This window comes from Callospermophilus lateralis, chromosome X, assembly GCF_048772815.1.
Source record: "Callospermophilus lateralis isolate mCalLat2 chromosome X, mCalLat2.hap1, whole genome shotgun sequence".
Classification (NCBI taxonomy): Eukaryota; Metazoa; Chordata; class Mammalia; order Rodentia; family Sciuridae; genus Callospermophilus; species Callospermophilus lateralis.
The window spans coordinates 83,228,080-83,250,626 of NC_135325.1; positions in this window are offsets into that span (position 1 = coordinate 83,228,080).

Here is a 22,547-nt window from a genome sequence, read left to right on the forward strand (position 1 = left end):
ACCAGTAAGGCTGGGGATATAGCCCAGCGGTAAAGTGCTTGCCTACCCTATGCCTGAAGCCCTGCATTGGATTTCTAGCACTGAAACAACAAGTGATAATAAAAACAAGAAAACAAACAAAAACAAGTTATTCTCACTAATACAGTAAGGATCTGATTTTTTTTTTAATGTTTATTCTTAAGTTTTAGGTGGACACAATATCTTTATTTTACATTTTTGTGGTGCTGAGGATTGAACCCAGTGCCTCGTGCATGCTAGGTGAGTACTCTATCACTGAGCCACAACTCCAGTCCGTGGGTCTGATTTCTTCATATTCTTGCCAGCATGTTTTATTTTCCATTTTTTTAATTGAAGTAATACTACTAGATATGAATGGATTTCTTATTGTAGTTTTGATTTGCATTTTTCTAATAACTACTGAGATTACACATCTTTTAGTTTGGTTTTTGGTCATTCATGTTTCCTTTTTGGAGAAATGTCTGTTCAAGTGCTTTGCCCATTTATTGGGTTTGTTTTTCAGTTGTAGAGTTGTGTGAGTTCTTTTTATATTCTGGATATTAGACACCTTTATATTTTTTCTTATTCTTTAAGTTTTCTTTTGATTTTCTTTTTCTTTTTGGTACTTGGGATTGAACCCAGGGGTACTTAATCACTGAGCCACATCCTAAGCCCTTTTTTTGTATTTTATTTAGAGACAGGGTCTCACTAAGCTGCTCAGGGTCTGGCTAAGTTGCTGAGGCTGCTTTGAACTTGTGATTCTCCTGCCTCAGCTTCCCAAGCCACTGAGATTACAAGCATGCTCCAATGTGCCCAGCTCTTTTGACTTTCTTGATAGTGTCATTTGGTGCTTGAAATCACAATCATCCCCCAATGTAGTTTTGTATTCTTATGTAGTTTTTGTTATTATCACATAGTTTAAATTAACATCATCAGCATAGTCCAGTTCATTCTTGGTAGGAAATCCAGAGAGATGGCAAAAAATAAATCTAATCTTGACTAAAGAAGCCTACCCATAATTGAGGCTTAACAAGATTCCCACAGTTAAAACCCACCCAAACATGCACATAATTTTAAGAAAAAAAGTCACCATCAGCAGAAATAATAAACCAAATAAGGAGACCTTATTAGCAGATGCAAACAATTAAAGACATATAGCAGATACACACTATTAAATAATGTGTAATATGTTTAAATGAATGAAAGGCTATGAAAACATAAGAAACAACTAAATAATCAATAAAGTGAATAGAATTGCTAGAAATGAAACAAGATGATTAATGCATTTTCTTTCATTATTTTATTTAAAAAAATTTTAGAAATGGTCACAATACCCTTATCCTACTTATTTATTTTTATGTGGTGCTGAGGATCAGAACCAGCAGCTCACATGTGTGAGGTAAGCACTGTATCACTGAGCCACAACCCCAGCCGCATTTTCTTTCTTTTTATTGTGGTAAAATATACATAATGTAAACTTTACTATCTTAACCCTTTTTTTTTGGTATTGGTGGTTGAACCACTGAGCCACATCCCAAGCTTCCTTTTTATTTATTTTTTAAATTTTTTCATGGGCTAAGTTGCTTAGAGCCTTGCTAAGTTGCTGAGGCTGGTTTGAACTCACAATCCTCCTGCCTTAGCTTCTCGATAGTGGGATTACAGCCTGCACCACCACACCCGGTTTATTTATTTATTTTTAAATATTTATTTTTTAGTTGTAGTTGGACACAATAACTTTACTTATGTATTTATTTTTATGTGTTGCTGAGGATTGAACCCAGAGCCTCACATGTGCTAGGCAAGCACTTTACTGTTGAGCCACACCCGGTTTATTTTAACCATTTTTTTAAAAATATTTTTTAGTCGTAGTTGCACACAATACCTTTATTTTATTTTATTTTATTTTATTTTTTTATTGGTTGTTCAAAACATTACAAAGCTCTTGACATATCATATTTCATACATTAGATTCAAGTGGGTTATGAACTCCCATTTTTACCCCAAATACAGATTGCAGAATCACATCAGTTACACATCCACATTTTTACATAATGCCATAGTAGATTCCTCGTTGCTGGGGATGGGAATTGGGGGATGGGGGAGGGGAGAATGCTGCATGAGTGTTAAAGTGGTTCAAGTTTCCCTTTGGATTGATGAACATATTCTGGAACTTTAGTACACTGTGAGTGTGCTAAATGCCACTAAAAATGGTTAAAATAGGGGCTGGAATTGTGGCTCAGTGGTAGAGCACTCGCCTAGCACATGCGAGGCCCCAGGTTCGATCCTCAGCACCAAATACAGATTGCAGAATCACATCGGTTACACTCACAGTGTACTAAAGTTCCAGAATATGTTCATCAATCCAAAGTGTGCTTTAATACCTTCTTCTTCCTACAGGGGGACTCTGGAATTTAAAATGTTTTAGTCCTTGATCAAGTCTCCTATACCGGTGCTGGGGCTGTGGCTCAGCGGTAGAGCACTTGCCTACCATGTGCGAGGTGCTGGGTTTGATCCTCAGCACAAAATATAAATAAAATAAAGGCATTTGTCCAACAACTAAAAAAATACTAAAAAAAAGTCTCCTATGGCCATCCCTATTTTCTACCACAAGAGACTGATGGGAAGAGGTGGTCATTTTTTTTAGAGTATCATGAATAAATTATTCATTCATGTCAGAAGTCAGAACTGTGGTGCTGGGAATGGAACCCAGGGCGTTTGCATGTGCTGTGGTGGAAGCTGTCTACCAGTAAACCACACCCTCAGCCCTTTTATTTTTTACTTAGAGTCAGGGTCTCACTAAGTTGCTTAGTCCCTATTTTATTTAATGAGACTGGCCTCGCACTTGTTATCCTTCTGTGTCTCCAAAATTGCTGGGATTATAGGTGAGCACTACCATACTGAGCAAAGATTTCTTTCCAGTCTTGGACTGGAGCCTCAAAAGGCCTGTTTAGTCCTGCTGTGTTCTCTGTGCAAATCCTTCAGAGGGATACCTTTCCCAATGTTTTAGATGTTGTTTTTATCTGGGACAGTGATTTGCATTTAGTTTATGGTGAAAGAGAAAATGCAATGTGTTAATTACCATTGGCTTTCAGATATTTCAAGTTATAATTCAATTCTTACCTCTTGTAGGAAGTAGTTCCAGCCTACCAAAGGCCCAGTACTCTTTCTATCTTGTGAGCTACTACAAAGCCTGCAGTATGACATTTATTCATTTGATTCTTATTACACATCTCTTCAAGGGTGATTTACTTTTAAATGTATGCAGACAACAACGCATGAATGTGTTAGCATTTTTTGTATATGGATGTGCATTTTGATTCCATGGTTAGAATGTAAATTCCTTATAGTTCATACATTTCTTAGTATTTCCCAAAGAAGTGCTGATAACATAGTAGGTATTCAGTAAGGATTTGTTGATTGGTTTGCAAATATGGGGAATTTGTGTAGGAGTGGCTGGCTTTACCCAAGGACAAGGTTCCTGCATTTTTTTTTTTTTAGTACTGTGGATTGAACCAAGGGGTTCTTAACCTCTGAGCTACATCCTCAGCCCTTTTGATATTTTATTTAGAGACAGGGTCTCACTGAGTGGCTTAGGATCTTGCAAAGTTGCTGAGGCTGTTTTTTAATTAAATTATTTATTTATTCTAATTGATGGTAGAATGCAATTCATTTCATATTACAAACAGAGAGCACAACTTTTCAAGTGCTGAGCCTGGTTTTGAACTTGGGATCTTCCTGCCTCAGCCTCCTGAGTTACTAGAATTACAGGCTTCCACCATTGTGCCTAGCTCTAGAATTTTATTAGCTCTCAGAATTTTATTAGTTGAGCTTTTCCAGTGTTGCTTTTGCCCTCTCATTTACATTCCAGCTCTTTTAGCAGTGCTTGGAGTGGCAAAATGCTTCCCAGGAAAGATCTGGAATTTTCTTGGTGGTTTGAGAAATTGGTTAACTTTCCACTCTGTCTGCAGTGCTATCTGTGGAGGCCTGTGGAATTCTTGTCTGTATTGAGAAGGCACTTCTATCCTCTTTGTCCTTCTTTATTGTTGTCCTCCTTTACTTCCCTACAGTGTGTGTGTGTGTTGGTGTGTGTGTGTGTGTGTGTGTGTGTGTGTACCAATTCAATTTCCAAGTACTATGTACAAGGGCCACAGAGATGGGCACAGTGTAGGGAGAAAGAAAATGCAAAAGAAAGGGTTGGGATTGTGGCTCAGTGTTAGCACTCGCCTAGCATGGGTGGGACCCAGGTTCGATCCTCAGCACTGCATAGAAATAAAGGCATTGTGTTGTGTCCATCCACACCTAAAAAAATATTTAAAAAAAGGCAAAAGAAAGTTTAATTAATATAAGGTATAAAAGGCAAATGCTGTAAGATAGGAGCAAAACAATATTATAAGAGTTCAAAGAGGGAGAGGTCATATTCAGAAAAATCTGGAAGCATATATGAAAGAGACGAGATTTAAGATGATTCCTAAATTACAGTTGAGAGTTCTTTTTTAACTTTTTAAAAATAAGTACTTTTTCTCATAACCACAAAATTAATGAATCATCATTGTGATAAATTTTGTGGCTTAATTTTTGGGTTTTTGAGACAAGGTCTTGCTATGTTGCTGAGGTTGGTTGCCAACTTGGTGGCTCCCACCTCAGCTTCCCAAATAAGTGGGATTACAGACATGTGCCTCCACACCAGTTTAGTATAACTTTTTTTTTCTGAATTAGTTTTAAGACCCACCAGACATTACAAAAATGAAGTACAGAGAGTTTCTGTGTACTTTTACCTAGCTTTTCCTAATAACAACATTTATAACTGTATTACTTTGTCAAAACAAAGTAAAAACAACTGTTATAGTTAGAATATCATTAAGTATGGTTTCTCAACCCTGTCACTATTGTCACTTTGGACCACATAATTCTTTGTTGCTGGGGGGGGGGGCTGTCCTGTGCAGTGTAGGATGTTTAGTAGGATCTGTTACTCATTAGATGCCAGTAGCATCCCTCCACACAACCAAAAATATCTAGAGTTTACTAAATATTTCCTTGTGGGCTGGGGAAGGAGAGGGTAGAGCCCATGGTTGAGAACCACTGTATTAATTCACGTACATAGCTTAACTGGACTGTGTGTTTGTGTGTGTGCGCGCGCGCGTGCACGGGTAGTTCTAAGAAATTTTATCACGTGCATGGATCTCCATTATCATCAAAAAAGTCAGGATACAGAATTGTTCCATCACCCCAAAGAAACTAACTGGTACTATCCCTTTGTATTTCCCTAACTCTTGGCACCACTCATTTATTATCCAGCTCTATATTTTTTGTCAGCTCTATAATTTTGTGAATGGCTTTTTTCTCTCTTACTCACATAATTCCCTTGAGATGGATTTCAAGTTTTCCCTTATATCAGTAATTCATTCCTTTTTATTCCTGTAGTATTGCTTAAGCATTCACCTGTTTAGAAACATTTGGGTTGTTTCTAGTTTGGGGTTGTTATAAATAAAGCTGCTATAAACATTTGGTACAGGTTTTTGTGGGCACATCAGTTTACTTTCTTTTTAAAAAAAATATTTATTTTTTAGTTGTAGATCACACAATACCTTTTTTAAAAATTTATTTTTATGTGGTGCTGAGGATTGAACCCAGAGCCTCACATTAGCAAGGCAAGTTCCCTATTACTGAGCTACAACCCCAGCTCCAGTTTAATTTCTTTTGTATAAATTCCCAAATGTGCGATTGCTGGCTTAAATGGTAATTGCATGTTCAGGCTTTTTCTTGTGGGGGGAGGGGTTACTGGGAATTGAACTCAGGGGCACTCAACCACAGAGTCACATCCTCATCCCTATTTTGTATTTAATTAGAGACAGGGTCTCACTGAGTTGCTTAGCACCTTGCCATTGCTGAGGCTGGCTTTGAACTCGTGATCCTCCTGCCTCAGCCTCCTGAGCTGCTGGGATTACAAATGCCACAAAGCCCGGCTATGTTTAGGTTTTTAATAAATTGCCAAACTGTTTTCCTGGTGGCTGTAATATTTTTTATTCCTCTCAACATCATTGACAGTTTGCTTGCATCTTTGCCAATATTTTTTTATATATAGTTTTTTTGGTTGTAGATGGACACAATACCTTTATTTTATTTTATTTTTATGTGCTGCTAGGAATCAAACCCAATGCGTCATGCATGCTAGGCAAGTGCTCTACCACTGAGCCACAATCCCAGCCCCATTTTTGCCATATTTGATGTTGTCATTATTTTTATTTTAAGTCATTTTGATATGTGTATAATGATGTTGTTGTTATCTTATTAAGAAAATTTACATTCTCCTAATGACTGATGACATTGAACATCTTTTCATGCATTTATTTGCCATCTATATATCCTCTTTAGTGGATTTCTGTTCATGTCTTTTGCAGATTTTCTGGATGTATTTTTGATTTTTTAATTGAGCTCTGAGAGTTCTTCATATATATTCTAGATTCTTTGACAGTCAGCAAATATTTTCTTCTAATCTCTAGCTTCTCTTTTATCCTTTTAACAGTGAAAGTTTTATTTATGTACGTATGTATGTATGTATGTATGTACCAGGAATTGAATCTAGAGGTGCTGAACCACTGAGACACATCCTCAGTACTTTTTTTGTATTTTATTTAAAGACAGGGTCTCACTCAGTTGCTCAGGGCCTTGCTAAATTGCTTAGGCTGGCTCTGAATTCACTATCCTCCTGTCTCAGCCTCCCAAGTCACTGAGATTACAGGCATGTGCCACTGGACCTGGCAAAATTTTAAATTTCAGTGAGGCCCAGTTCATCAGTTTTACTTTTATGGATCATGTCATGTGTATGAAACTGTATTTAGTCCTAATTTTGGAAATTTTAAAAGTTGTATATTTTACATTTAAACCTAATCTACTTTGAACTTTTTAAAATAAGGTGTGAGGTTTAAGTTAGGGTTCATTATTTTGCCATTTTGTGCAATTGCTCCAGCATTATTTGAATTCTTTTATACCTTTGCCAGAAATTAGTTGACTTTACAGTCAGACCTCCTTAGTCATTTGCTCTACATATGTGGATTAAATCACTTGCAGACCAAAAATCTTACAAAAATTGTACTGAACTTGTAAAGACATTTTAGCTCATTATTCCATAAAGAATAAAACATAGTGTCAGGAGGCTGAGACAGGAGGATCGCAGGTCCAAAGCCAGCCTCAGCAACAGTGAGGCACTAACCAACTCAGTGAGACCCTATCTGTAAATAAAATATAAAATAGGACTGAGGATGTGGCTCAGTGGTTGAGTGCCCCTGAGTTCAATCCCTGGTACCCCCCCCTCAAAAAAGAATAAAGCATAGTGGACTAATTTACATTATCACCAATAGTGTATAGGTGTTCCTTTCCCTTCTGCATCCTCACCATCATTTATTGTCATTTGTATCCTTGAAGATTGCCATTCTGATTGCAGTAAGATAGAATTTCAATGTAGTTTTGATTAACATTTCTCTGATGGCCTCAAATATTGAAAGAATATTTTTATATAATTGTTAGCCATTTGTACTTCTCTTAAGAAGTGTCTCTTTAGGGGCTGGGATTGTGGCTCAGTGGTAGAGCACTTGCCTAGCACATGCGAGGCACTGGGTTTGGTTCCTGACACCACATAAAAATAAAAAAAAAAATAAAGGTATTGTTTCCATCTACAACTAAAAAATAAAAATAAAAAAAGAAGTGTCTCTTTAATTCATTTGCCTATTTGTTGAATGGGTAGTTTGGTTTTTTGGAGTTGAGTTTTTTTAGCTCTTTACATAGCCCGTATATCAATCAAATCTGTCAGAAGAGAAACTGGCAGATTTTCTTCTATTTTGTAAGCTGTTTCTTCACTATATTAATTGTTTCCTTTGCTATGCAAAAGCTTTTTAATTTGATGGCATCCTACTTATTCATTCTTGGTATTATTCCCTATGCTATAGGAGTCCTATTTAGGAAGTCTCTGCTTGTGCCTTTATTTTGGAGTGTTGACCCTATGTTTATTTGTTGCAGTTTCTGATCTAATTCCTAAGTCTTTGACCTATTTTTATTTTTATTTTTTAGTTGTAGATAGACACAATACCTTTATATCTTTATTTTTATGCGGTGATGAGGATTGAACCCAGTTCCTCACACATGCTAGGCCAGTGCTCTACCACTGAGCCCCCTTTGATGTATTTTGATTGACTTTTATACAGGGTTGGAGATAGGAATTGAGTTTGAGTTTCATTTTCTACACATTTATAGGCACTTTTTTTTTTTGTGGTGCTGGGGATTGAACCCAGGGTCTTGTACATGTGAGGCATGTACTCTACCAACAGAGCTATGTCTCCAGCCCTTGATATGCACTTTCCCCAGCTCCATTTGTTAAAGAGGCTATATTTTCTCCAACATATATTTTAGTCACCTTTGTAGAAAATCAGATGACTGTAGCTTTGTAGGCTTGTCTCTGCATCTTCTATTTTGTTCTATTGCTCTACATGTCTGTTTTTAAAAAATGTTTTTTAGTTGTCAATGGACTTTTATTTTATTCATTTATTTATATGTGGTGCTGAGAATCTAACCCAGTGCCTCACATATGCCATGCAAGTGCTCTACCACTGGCCCCAGCCCCAGCCCCTACATGTCTGTTTTTATGCCAGTATGAATGCTGCTTTTGTTACCATAGCTCTGTGGTATCAGAATGGAGGTTCTTCAAAAAACTGAATATTCAGCCACTGTATGATCTTAGCTATACCAATCCTCCATATTTATCCAAAAGAATTAAAGTCCGCACACTTTATGGATATATGCATATCCATGTTCACCACAGCACAATTCACAATAGCCAAGCTATAAAACCAGCCTAGGTGTCCATCAACAGATAAAGGAATAAAGAAAATGGTATATGTACAGAACAGAATTTTATTCAGCCATAAAGAAGAACAAAATTAAGTCATTGGCAGGAAAATGGATGGATCTGGAGAACATCTTGTGAAGTGAAACAAGCCAGATTCAGAAAGACAAGTGTCATATGTTTTCTTTCATATGCAGAAGCTAGAGAGAAAAAGAAAAAAGAAAATAAAAGGATGTCATGAAAGTGGAATGAAGATGATTGGGATAGAGGACAGGGATAAATAAGAGTGGGAAGGGGAATGGTAAGGGGAGGTAATAGGGTTAAAACTGATAAAGTTATGTTATATGCATGTATGATGTGTATGATGAAACACATCACTGTATAATTAGTATGCACCAATAAAAAAGAATAAAGTATAACATATTTGCATAGCATTTACATTCTGTTAGGTTTTCTAAGTAATCTAGGGGTGAGTTAAAATATGCAGGAGATATGCATGGGTTATATGCAAATTGCTACACTATTTTATATGAGGGACTTGAGTATCAAAGAACTTTGGTATTTGTGGGAAGTCCTGGAACAAATTCTGCACAAATACTTGAGGGATGGCTGTATCTATATAGGTCTATTTCTGTGTTCTCTATTCTCTTTGTCTTTTCAATATGTCTGTCCCTCCACTAAGGCCACATATTCTTAATTACTATGGTTATGTAATAAGCCTTAGGATCAAGTAGATTGATTCCTTCCACTTCGTTTTTCTTTTTTTTTTTAATGTTTTTGTTTTTTAGTTGTAGATGGACACAATACCTTTATTTAATTTATTCTTTTATAACTTCATTTTATTTATTTATGTTTATGTGCTGCTGAGGATCAAACCCAGGGCCTTACACGTGCTCTCCCACTCAGCTACAACTCCAGCCCCAATTAATTATTATTTTAATTGAACAAATTTACAGAGTACAGTGTGATATTTTGACAAGAACATATATTGTGTAATGATCAAATCAAGATAGTTAGATGTTTACATTTCATTAACTGTTTAAAAATGTTTAACATGTAATAATCGTACATATTTATGGGGCATAGCATGATATTTCAATACATGAATGGAAGTGGACGACTATGTTAAGTGAAATAAGTCAGGCACAAAAAGACAAATACTGCATGTTTTCTCTCATATGTGGATGTCATAAAAATTGATTGGAATATGTAATGGTGATTACTAGAGCTGAAAAGGGTGGGGAGATAGATGGAGGTTAGATAACAGGTATAAAAACACAGAGGAGAGGGTTGGGGTTGTGGCTCAGGGGTAGAGCACTTGCCTAGCATGTGTGAGGCACTGGGTTTGAGTCTCAGCACCACATATGAATAAATAAAGATAAAGGTCCATCAATGACAAAAAAAAAGAATAAATAAAACAGAGGAGGGTCAGGTGTGGTGGTGCAGGCCTGTAATCCTAGTGGCTAGGGAAGCAGAGGCAAGTTCAAAGCCAGCCTCAGCAATTTAGTGAGGCTCTAAGAAACTTAGTGAGACCCTGTCTCAAATAAAAATGGCTGGGGATGTGGCTCAGTGGTTAAGCACCCTTCGGTTCCATTCCAGTACCAAAAAAAAAAACAAAAAAAACAAAAACAAAAACAAAAAGCAAACAAACAAACAAAAAGAAAAAGAGGAGGGGTTGGGGTGTAGCTCAGTGGTAGAGCTCTTGCTTAGCATGTGCAAGGCCCTAGGTTTGATCCCCAACATTGCAAAATAAAACACACAAAAAACCCCACAGGAGTAATAAGTTCTGGGTGTTCTACAGCACAGTGTGGTGACTAGTTCATAACAACTGATGTAATTAGTGTGGAGATTGAGGAAGAGTGGTTTCCATCTTGAGCCAAAAGATGATACCACATACTGAAAAGAATATGGGAAGGACCAAGTTCTGGAGAAAGAGGATGAGTTCAATTGTGAATCTTGTGAGTTTGAGGTGTTCGCGGGATTTCCAGATGTCTATTATATCTCATACATAGGCAGGTGGAAAGAACGAGTCCAAAGCCAAGGGGAAATCATTACTCTAGATATTGATATCTGTACTCACACGCTTGCCCCTTGTATCATTTGATTTAAAACTGGATAGGGGCTGTAGTTGTGGCTCAGTGGTAGAGCACTCGCCTAGCATGGGCGAGGCCCTGGGTTCAATCCTTGGCACCACATAAAAATAAATAAAATAAAAGCACTGTGTCCAAACTACAAATAAAAAATAAATATTAAAAAAACTGGATAACCTTGCCACTCAAAGGTATAAAGTTAACTTCCAGGGCCACAATCATTTGCAAAAGATTACTATCCCCATCACTTAGTGCATAGGTGTGTATTTGAATGGAAAATGATTTGTGGGCTGGGTTTGTGGCTCAGTGGTAAAGTGTTTACCTAGCATGCATGAGGCCCTGGGTTTGGTCCTCAGCACCATATTTATTTATTATAAATAAATAAAATAAAATAATTTTTAAATCTCATATCTGGCATTGTCCAGAAAAAAAAATTATAAAGTGATTTGTAACCTGGTTCCTTGGGGCTTAGGCTGTGATTAAATGATTACTAATGCAAATCAACATGAAGAAGGTATAAAAAATGAACTCACAATGTCTCTGCATCTCTTTTGAAAATCTACTGCTGAGGACTACGGTTGTAGCTCAGCGGTAGAGCACTTGCCTTGAATGTTTGAGGCACTGAGTTTTGATCCTCAGCACCACATAAAAATAAATAAATAAAATAAAGGTATTGTGTCCACATACAACTAAACAAAATAATTAAAAAATAATCCACTGCTGAGGTATTGACATTGTATGTTCTAGGTAGACAGAGCTAGTTTTTATTCCTGGTGAGAATAATTAGAAGTGCCTGAACAAAGCTGGGCATGGTGTCTCATGCCTGTAACCCTAGCAGCTTGGGAGTCTGAGGCAGGAGCATCACAAGTTCAAAGCCAGCCTCAGCAACTTATTGAGGCCCTGAGCAACTTAGTGAGACCCTGTCACAAAATAAAATATAAAAATGCCTGGGGATGTGGCTCAGTGATTAAGTGACCCTGGATTCAATCCCTGGAACCTCCCCCAAAAAAACAAAACAAAACAAAACAAAATCTCTGGATTGTCTGCCATCTGTTTTGATATTTCTTTTTTTTTATTGGTTGTTCAAAACATTACAAAGCTCTTTTTTTTCTTTCTTTTTCTTTTTCATTTTTTTTCAAAGAGAGAGTGAGAGAGGAGAGAGAGAGAGAATTTTTAATATTTATTTAATATTTATTTAAATATTTAATATTTATTGTTTGTATGTGGTGCTGAGGATCGAACCTGGGCCGCACGCATGCCAGGCGAGTGCGCTACCGCTTGAGCCACATCCCCAGCCCCATTACAAAGCTCTTGACATATCATATTTCAAACATTTGATTCAAGTGGGTTATGAACTCCCATTTTTACCCCGTATACAGATTGCAGAATCACATCGGTTACACATCCACGTTAAAAACGTTGATATTTCTTAATGCCTGCAATTTCAAGAGAATACAGTGCAGCAAGGCATAGGGAAAAAATCCTGTCTTCAGATTTAGAGAACTAGGGGCCTCATAGGGTGAATCTAGAATCCAAGGAAACTTTACAGAATGTTGATAAGAGAGGGATATTGCCAAGTGCTTGAACCAGAATTCTATTGATACTTTTGGCAGCTTTTTGGGGAGACACAGGGCAGAGATAACTTATTAAGGGGAAGGATCTGGGAATTGTTCTCCTATTCCAATGAATTGGGTACAGGGTCCTGATTAGGAGGAGCTAGAGCCATGAGCCAAGGCCTATGGATGATTTATTATAGGTAAGGTGAATTACATGTTTGGGACTTAAAAATCTGTTCTCTAGTATATGCCAAGTCCACATTTGTTCATCTGGAAGAATTTTAGAGTACTATTGACTCTGAGGACTTCCATAGTTATGGGAGGGGACCTATTGTAGGTTAAGGCACACTAGGATAAAATGAAGGTTTCCTGTGTCACAGCATGTTCATCTTATTGAGTGCACTATTGGGAGAGTGTTAGCCTCCATTGCAGGGATGCAATTCCTCTACCCCCGTCTCCTTTGACTACTCTAAGTGTGTTAAATAAAGTAGTTTCATGGGTTACTGTTCCCATTTGCCAATGTATTATGCATGCCATTTAAGAAAACTTTCTTTTAGTTTTTTTTTTTTTTTTTTTTGTGATTGAACCCAGGGGCACTTAACCACTGAGCCATATCCTCCCAGTCCTTTTTTATATTTTATTTAGAGGCAGGGTCTCACTAAGTTGCTTAGGGCCTAGATAAGTTGCTGAGGCTGGCTTTGGACTTGTGGTCCTCCTGCCTCAGCCTCCAGAGTTGCTGGGATTATAGGTGTGTACCACCATGGCCAGCAAGAAAACTTTTCTTAAGCTAACTAGGCAATTTATTAAATTTAATCATTTGTGCTCTGCAATCCAGCAATCCACTAATACTAATTCAAGTAAATTATCTGGTTAGTTTAACAAGGTCTGAGTATTTTATGGAATGGATAAAATGGGGGAAAGTGGAGAGAAGTAATGTTTCATTTAATGCTTTAGTGAAACCCATGACCTAAGTCTCTGGGCTGATTGGGAGACCTAGCCCAGAAGCCCTGTTAAGGTTTCTATAGAATCAGGGAAGAATTTGGCCCTAGCACTCCAATAAGCATGAGCCATCTTTCCCTTTTGCTGGCTTTGAAGTAGGCATGTCCTTTATTATATGCTGGCTATATTGATTCTTAGGAAGTGAAATGGTGGTCTCCCCTAACCCCCGGGGTGCACCCACTCTCCTGCCAAAGTGACTGGGATTTCCACCATTGCCATACTGAATGAAGACTTCACAAATATGCGTCACATGAGGGCCTTCATAGATTTTTACCATTTTCAATACCATAAATACCATTATGGAGTAAATGTTTTCCTTTCATTTCAAATAGAATCACCTTTTAAAAATACTTTTGTTTTATTTATTTTTATGTGGTGCTGAGGATCGAACCCACTGCCTCACATGTTCTAGGTTAGTACTCTACCACTGAGCCACAACCCCAGACCCTAGTGCTAACTAATCATATCCATGGTATCATATGTTTGATGTACTAGTTTTGCTCTTGCAAAGTATGCCGGTTCTCAGTAAAACTGGCTTTCTGGGATGGTCTCCTAAGGAGGAGCAGTGGCCTTAGCCTGTGGTCTCACTGAGAGTCTAAAGGTCAGGCTTCCTCCTTTTTCACCAATGGTGATAAGCACAGAGGCCCCTGAAATATGTGGTCCTAGGTAAGGCTCGCTGCATATCCTCTGTCTCCAGTTTCTCTCAGAGTGCATTTGGCAGGGATTTGTGTCCCTGTAACATATCTCCAGTCACACTTGAGACAGAAGGTTATACTATCAGCATAAATAGTTGTGACCCCAGTTGGGTTGGCAAAAGCTTCTACTGGCAACTTTCTCTTCTGCTAGCTTGCCACATGTCTGCCAGAGTGGGTGTGCACACCTTGCCAGTCACCTCCACAGGGCATCTGCTTAGGCACATATGGAGTCGTACTCATTGGATCCTCCCCATAAGGAGTTGATGGTGAATTGGATTTAGACTCCTTTGGGTAAGACGTAGAGCAGTACAGCTACCCTTAGAGACCAAGCAGATGACTGATATGTTAAGGAAATAGTGAAATACCAGCATTGATGTTCTAAGAGTTCCACTCTGGGAGTCACAACTGTAATGTTTTTCCTTCTTGGCAAGCTGAGCTTGGGGACCCCTAGGTGGAATCAGGTATAAGGATATGGGAACCTGCCTCAGCCTCTTAAGCCACTGGAATCCAGGCTCTGAGCAGTGCAGTAATCTTGTCATGAATCTTCATTTCACTTAGGGTCGCTCACACACAAAGGTATATTTTCCCTGTGGCATCTTAAAAGCTTCTCTTAGCCTTTGACTTCTGTCCTGTTTCCTGTCCTCTCATTCATTAAAACAAATTAAATCAATAAACAGCATCACCACAGTTAAGGGCCTTAATAGGTGACTTCTGGGGATAATTTTTGTTTGTTTGTTTGTTTCAGTTCTGGGGATTGAAACCAAAGCCTCATGCATACTAAGCTGGTACTCTGCCACTGTACTACATGCCAAGCCCTGGAGATAATTTTTTTTTAAAAATTTTAATCTCAGGATTTTAAAAAGTAACAAGAAAATGGGCTGGGGTGTGGCTCAGTGGTAGAGCGCTCACATGTGTGGGGTACCGGATTTGATTCTCAGCACTGCATATAATTAATTGATTAAAGATCCATCAACAACTGAAAAAACTATTTTTTAAAAGAGTGGCAAGAAAGATAATTTTAGATGATACATTGAAAATCTTTCTAAAAAATGAATTGACCAGCCAGGCGTGGTGGTGCATGCCTGTAATCCCTGTGACTCAAGAGGCTACAGCAAGAGGATCACAAGTTCAAAGCCAGCCTTGGTAACTTAGCAAGGTCCTAAGCAACTTAATGAGACCCTGTCTCTAAATTAAAAAATAAAAAGGGCTGGGGATATGGCTCAATGGTTAAGTGCCCCTCAGTTCAATCACCAATAAATAAATAAATAAATTAATTAATTAATAAAACAAAACCAAAAAAACGGTCCAGTAATCAACCCATCAACCCATGCTCTTGTTCCTGTGTGACCATACTTCCTCATTTTAATTTCTTTCTTGGATGATGGCTTCTGGTGTCTCCCTATGGAAGGCAAATACAGCACACCAGACACTTGTGGAGCTCTGCATTAACCAAGTTGCATTTTTTGGAGGGGGTACCGAGGATTGAACTCAGAGGCACTTGACCACTGAGCCACATCCCCAGCCCTATTTTGTATTTTATTTAGAGACAGGGTCTCACTAAGTTGCTTAGTGCTTCACTTTTGCTGAAGCTGGCTTTGAATTCATGATACTCCTGCCTCAGCCTCCTGAGTCGATGGGATTACAGGCTTGGGTCACCATGGCCTGTTCCAAGTTGCATTTTGAATCCTGATTCTACCACTTGCTACAAGTATGAACAGGAAAATTCTGTCAACCTTTTTGAGCCTTCAGGTTCCTTATCTGTGAAGGGGGGATAATAATGACTTCTGACACATAGACTTGTTTTGTTTAAGATGAAATCATAAGTAAAAGGCATGGCTTCGTTCCTGGAACATAGCACTTACATCAAATTTTCTATAACTACAACAACAGGATTTTTATTCTTTTTTTTTTTTTGGTACTGAGGATTGAACCTAGGGGTGCTTAACCACTGAAAAACATCCTCAGCCCCCTTTTTAAACATATTTTATTTAGAGACAGGGTCTCACTGATTTGCTAAGTACCTCGCTAAATTGCTGAGGCTGGCTTTGAACTCACAGTCCTCCTGCCTCAGCCTCCCATTATAGGAATTATAGGCAGACACCACCATGCCTGGCAGATTTTTATTCTTCTTGTGATTTTGATACCTGTAATTACATTTATTTATTAGTGCTTGGAGCAGATTCTACTTTTACCTGCCATTTCAGTTTCTTAGATTACAGACTGAAGATATCTTTTATTGAAAAGAATTCTGGAGCTGGCCCTCTACTTCCAGCACCCATCTACTTCCAGACAGTGACTTGTGCCAGGTTTGTTAAAAGACAGGTTTTCCTGAGAAGTGGGAGTGGATGTTGGGAAAGGTGGAAAGGAGGGATGCAGTTGGTGGAGGTTATCTGCCCGGCAGCCGGGCACTGATCGGAGCTCTTGGGCTCCCTCTGCTGGACAGTTAAGCTTCAAGCTTTGGTCTTCAAAGTAACATTGTGCATTTGCTTCAACTGAGAGAAATCAGTTGCAAGGCTAGAATGAAAGAAGCAGCCAGGTGGGAGAATATAATTCATAATCAGAAAAACAAACATATATACAGACATATACCAAGGGATTATGGGATACCAAGTGCTGAATTAGGAAGAGGAGCTACAAAGACAAATACAGCCTGATATTTGGCAGAGGAGACAGATGAGGGAACAGACAAAAGTGATCCAGGATCCTGGGGACTTGCCTGAAGTCTGTAGTGGTACAGCAAATGGGTGAGCAGAGGAAAATACTGTAGGAATATACTGGGATGGCAGAGGAATGTCTGTATGGGAAAGCTTCAAAGGGGTGGTGACCCTTGAGCTGAGTCCTAAAAGACAGGACAGTGACTTCTTAGCAAATAGGAAAAAGAGCTGGAGAGAAAGCACAGGAATCTCACAGCCTGGCCTAGCAGTAAACATCTCAGTGATGATTACTGGCAAGGCTTTTGTTTGTTATGTCACACTGCTTTTTGGAATGAAAGAATATCTATGATGTGGATTTTGATTCTGTTTAATTATACATGATACTAGACTCCATTTTGATTTAATTATACAATCATAGAGTACATCTTATTCTAATTAGAACCCCATTCTTATGGTTGTACACAACGTGGGATCCACTATGGTGTATTCATATATGTACATGCATGCTGTGGATCTTTTTTTTTTTTTTTTTTTTTTTTTGGTACCATGGATTGAACTCAAGGGCACTTGATCACTGAGCCACATCCCCGGCCCTATTTTGTATTTTATTTAGAGACAGGGTCTCACTGAGTTGCTTAGCGCCTCACCATTGCTGAGGCTGGCTTTGAGCTCGTGATCCTCTTGTCTCAGCCACTGGGATTACAGGCATGTGCCACCACTATGCTGTGGATCTTAAGGAGACACTTGTTTCAAGTTAATTGGAAGATATGAGGTGTATGATATGGAAAATTTTAATATGGAAGTGAGTACATTCACAAAGGTTGATGCAAACAGTGTTTTAGCTGTGTGTCTCCCTGAATTTTAAGAAAAGTGGTTTTAACTGGAATTTAAATAATAATTTAAAGCTACAGTGTGTGATTGACATTTGCTAGCTTCAGGTGTTATGGTACTTTATAAATCCTTTAAACTCCTCCTCTAAAAACTTATAATTATGTATTTACTCATTCAGAATACATGGTACCAGACAAGTATAATCTCAGGGAATCAAATAACAACAGGTATAGTCTCCTCAATAAAAGAGGCACACTCCCTGACTTCCAGATGTTTCCAGAACATTTTATCATATACTCTCACCATCTGTGATGAACAAAGACATTGTCTCACTGGAGGGAAACATCAACAGATTGTGTTTTAAGTGGCAATTCATTCTGGGTTGGTGGTAGTAGTTTTGGAAAAAAACAGACCAGCCTGAGGCTCAGAATTTGATGGACAATTTTGAAACTTCATTCAAAGAAATAACTGGGGTATAACTGACCAGCCTAAATTAAATGTCTTCTAAGGTGTAAAAACTTCATTTATGGGACTGAGGCTGTGGCTCAATGGCAGCATTTGCCTGGCATGTGTGAGTCACTGGGTTTGATCCTTAACACCACATAAAAAAATGAAACAAATAAAATAAAGGCATGCTGTCAAAACAAAACAAAACAAAACACAACACAACAACTCCATTTATTTAGCTAATGCATATGCCTAATTTTTAAAATTAGTGATCTTGTATCTGTATGGGTAGTTGATTCTTTCTTTCTTTCTTTCTTTTTTTGTTTATTTTATTTATTTATTTATTTATTTATTTTTGGTACTGGGGATCATACCCAGGACTTCCTGTGTATCCCCAGCCCTTGATTCCTCTTGAAATGGATGATTAGCACTCACCATTTTAAAAGTACATTATTCTAGGAGATGAATGTTCCCTTTGATAGACTTTAATCTCATGACATTACCCATCTTCCCAGAAGTCTCAACCTCACGGGATTGTTCTACCACACCCACCTTTCCTTTCTGCTTTAAAATAAAGTAGGTTGTGCTTTTTGGAGTTGAGGAAAGGCAATGACAAAAGGTTCAGCAATCTTTGCTTTATCATTGTATTATTCAGGGTTATTAGGCTATGATAACCCTAGGGATTTGCCAAATCTCCTAGTGATGACTATTTTTTACTCCATATGTCTTTTTGCCTTTCAGCCAGCACCCTTCAAGAGCTCAGTTTTCAGCTCTGAAACTGAAATCCCTTACAAATCTCAGGCACCCTGTTTCCTTGATCACCAAAGTGATAACCAGGCAAGAGCTAGGCATTCAAGATGTGATTTCAGGAGAGTAATAAAGTCTATCGTGGTTCCCTTATGTCCTCCTTTACCAGCTTTGATAAGGTACAGATAGATTCCTGTCCACAAATTTCCCTTGAGAAGGGTAACATTCTTCCATCATGATTATCATCATTTTCAGTTTCTTACAGTGCTGTGTTCTGCTGTGGTGATTATCATCATTATCAGTCTTACCCATGAGTGGGAATGAGGACAAAAGTGTTGAAGGAAGGGGAAAGAAGCAAAGAAGAACAAGGGGTGTAGGGGAGTTGAAAGCACTTCAATAAGGCAAAAAGGGGCTGGCGATGTATACAGAAGACATTGACAGAGAACTTTGAAGACATCAATTTTGCTAAAGTCAGAACTACCTTTCCTTCTTTTTCTACTCCATCATGAATTGGCATAGGGACTTGAAGATACCTCCAGCACAACTTCCACATACCTTCCTGAGTTGCTGGAATTCCCCGGAGTTTAAAAAAAGTAATTTTAGCGCGCCCTCAGGTGGCCAAAAGGAATATCGCAATAATGGCTATTGATGGAAGTTAGCATTCTGGACAAACATCTCTGAATAGACACTGCTGCTTGGCAAGTTGCTAGGCACCTGGCAGGACAATTTGTGTGGAGATGGCACTCTTCCCTTTAGGGCATCAGTTCTCAAGCTTATTGGGGAAGCAACCCTGAAATAATCTTGCCAGGTTTATTTTGGACTCCCTGCATCTCCTCCTTCTCCTCACCATGCAGTATGGCATAGTTTTGAAATTATGGTGAATTAATTGATTTAAATATTACATGAGCTTTAAAGTAATTGGAACTATCTCTAGAGGCTTCAAGGATGATTTGTGTATGGATTTCCCATCTAAAACAGGCTGGAGGTACAGGAGGGATGATCACAGATATTTTAAACTTTTTAATTTGGGAATAATTTCAGATTTATAGAAAAGTTGCAAAGATAGTACAAAGAATTCCCATTATACTGTTCACCCAGATTCTCTCAAATTTAACATTTTAGCACATTTACTTTATCACTCTCTCTAATTTTAACTACTGGGTGCATTTTTCTGATCTATTTGAGAATGTTACAGACACAATGCTCTTTCATTCTTAAATACTTTAGTGTCTATTTTCCAAAAATAAGGACATATGCTTATAAAACCACAATGATGTTATCAAAACCAAGATGTTAATTTTGGTACAATACTTTTTAAAAAAAAATCTTCAGACTTTGTTCAAATTTGCAAATTATCCCAAGATCCAACCTAGTATCACTCATTTCATTGCATTTACATGTCATGTCTCTTTAAGCCTTCTTTAGTCTGAAATAGTTCCTCAGTCTTTCTTTGTCTTTTGTGACCTTGACATTTTAAAAAAGGTACTGGCCATTTTGTTGTTGTTGTTGTAGAATGTTCCAGAATCTATGTCTGTTGTTTCTTCATGATTGGTTCAGGTTATGCATTTGGGGGGGCGGGTATCACAGAAGTGATGCTTCTCAATGCACATGATTTCTCTTTGTTTTGAGCACATGTTTTTGACACCCAGATGGCAGAATAATTATTGTTAAAAATAACATGCATGGGGCTGGGGTTATAGCTCAGTAGTAGAGAGCTTGCTTCACACATGTGAGGCACGGGGTTCCATACTCACAGCACCACATAAAAAATAAAATAAAGATATTCTGTCCATCTTAAAAAATCTTTTAAAAAATGACATGCAAATTAAGTCAAGTTTCCTATAGACTCATGGGAATTTCAGTTGTGGGGTGGGACAAAAGAAAGAAAGCTGGAGAAACCATCTACTTTCCTTTCACCTTTCTAGGAAGGGATAGTGTTAGGGGATAGACAGATGTGAATGGTGGGTACTTGAGGTTAAGAGAATAATTCTATAAAACGGGCCCATTGTGCTGTCCCCTGTCCCATGTTTTCTTTTCCAATAAACAATTTACCTGCAGCAGGGCTGGGGATTTAGCTCAGTTGGTAAAGTGGTTGCCTTGCATGCACAAGGCCCTGGGTTCAATCCCCAGCACCACCACCAAAAAAAAAAAAAAAAAAACAACCCTCTCACAACCTGCAGCCCTGCCTGACCTAATTAGACAGGATGTCACATTCCTCAGCAAACTACCTGTCCTCTGCAGGAGAAATGCAGGCCCAAAATAATGTTAATAAGAGGAATCCAAGTTACCCTGGAAGAGAAGACTTTTGTCTCCTCTTATCAGATCCTGAAACTCTGGGATATAAGGATAGTTCTTTCTAACCACAAAGCTTGTAATATGTATGGTTGTGAATCCAATTAGAACCATTCAGCATGGGCCAAGATGACCATGACAGAGGGGACTTGAAAGTCTGATGTTACCCTGATGTCAGTAAAAAGTCAAGGCTTGGGGGCTGGGGTATGACTCAGTGGCAGAGCACTTGCCTAACATGTGAGGCACTGGGTTTGACCCTCAGCACCACATAAAAATAAACAACAACAACAAAATGGAATAAAGGCATCTGCCCATCTACAACTACAAAAAATAAATAAAAATAAAAAGTAAAGGAGTGGACCTGAGTGAGACTCTCTGGGAACTTCTCTGGGATACCGAATAAAATTGAAGTGCAGGAGAGGCACATTGTCTCTCTCCTCTCTGAGAGGACCCCCTCTCTGGCTTGAGAGTGTCCCCTTTCCCCTTTCCTAACCCTTCAATAAACTCCTTTCTATTACTCTGAGCAACATGTCTGAAATCTTTCTGACTTGATTGCAAGAATTGGGGTTGGAAGAGAGGGTCTTCATGGTGCCTCAGTTTTCTGGAAGGCCCCAACTCCATAACAGCAGAATTTCAGGAAATTTGGGCTGGAATTTATGTATGGGGGGATATTTTGCTAGCAAAAGGTCTTGGTTATGGAGTCCCCAGTTATTTTTTTCCCCAATCCTTATTTGAGAATCAGATACAGTGCTTCTAGGCATAATTATTGTGTGGTACTAGGGAACAGCTGGGTGGTTCCTTTCCTGGTTGCCCAATTGTCACACATATGAGAGGGGAGTGCTTGGAGCTTGGAAAGCTTTGGTTAGAGAAAGGGAAAGAGGACCTGAGTGTTCATGAACCTGTTTCACCCTACTGCCTAACTGAATTTGCTCCATTAAAAACAGGATTACTGGGTTTACACATAGTTCTTTTGATCATGAACTCACAAGTACTGGAGAACTCAAGCTTTGTATGCATATTAATTTATAATGGAAATGTAGATTTTAAACTGATCACCTAATGTTATCCTCTGATAATTGAGCTTTGATCTTCCACTCGGTAACTGAAGAAGTTCTGTAGTACTAGAAATTTTAGACAGAAATGTGGAGAGATGCTGGGCACCATGGTGCATTCCTGTAATCTCAGCAATTTGGGAGGCTGAGGCAGGAGGATGGCAAGTTCAAATCCAGCTTTAGCAATTTACTAAGGCCTTAAGCAACTTAGCAAGACCCTGTCTTGAAACAAAAAGTAAAAAGGGCTGGGGATGTGGCTCAGTGGTTAACTACACCTTGGTTCAATCTCCAGTACCAAAAAAAAAAAAAAGAAAGAAAAAGAAAAGTGGAGAGATGGTTTATAAAGTGATA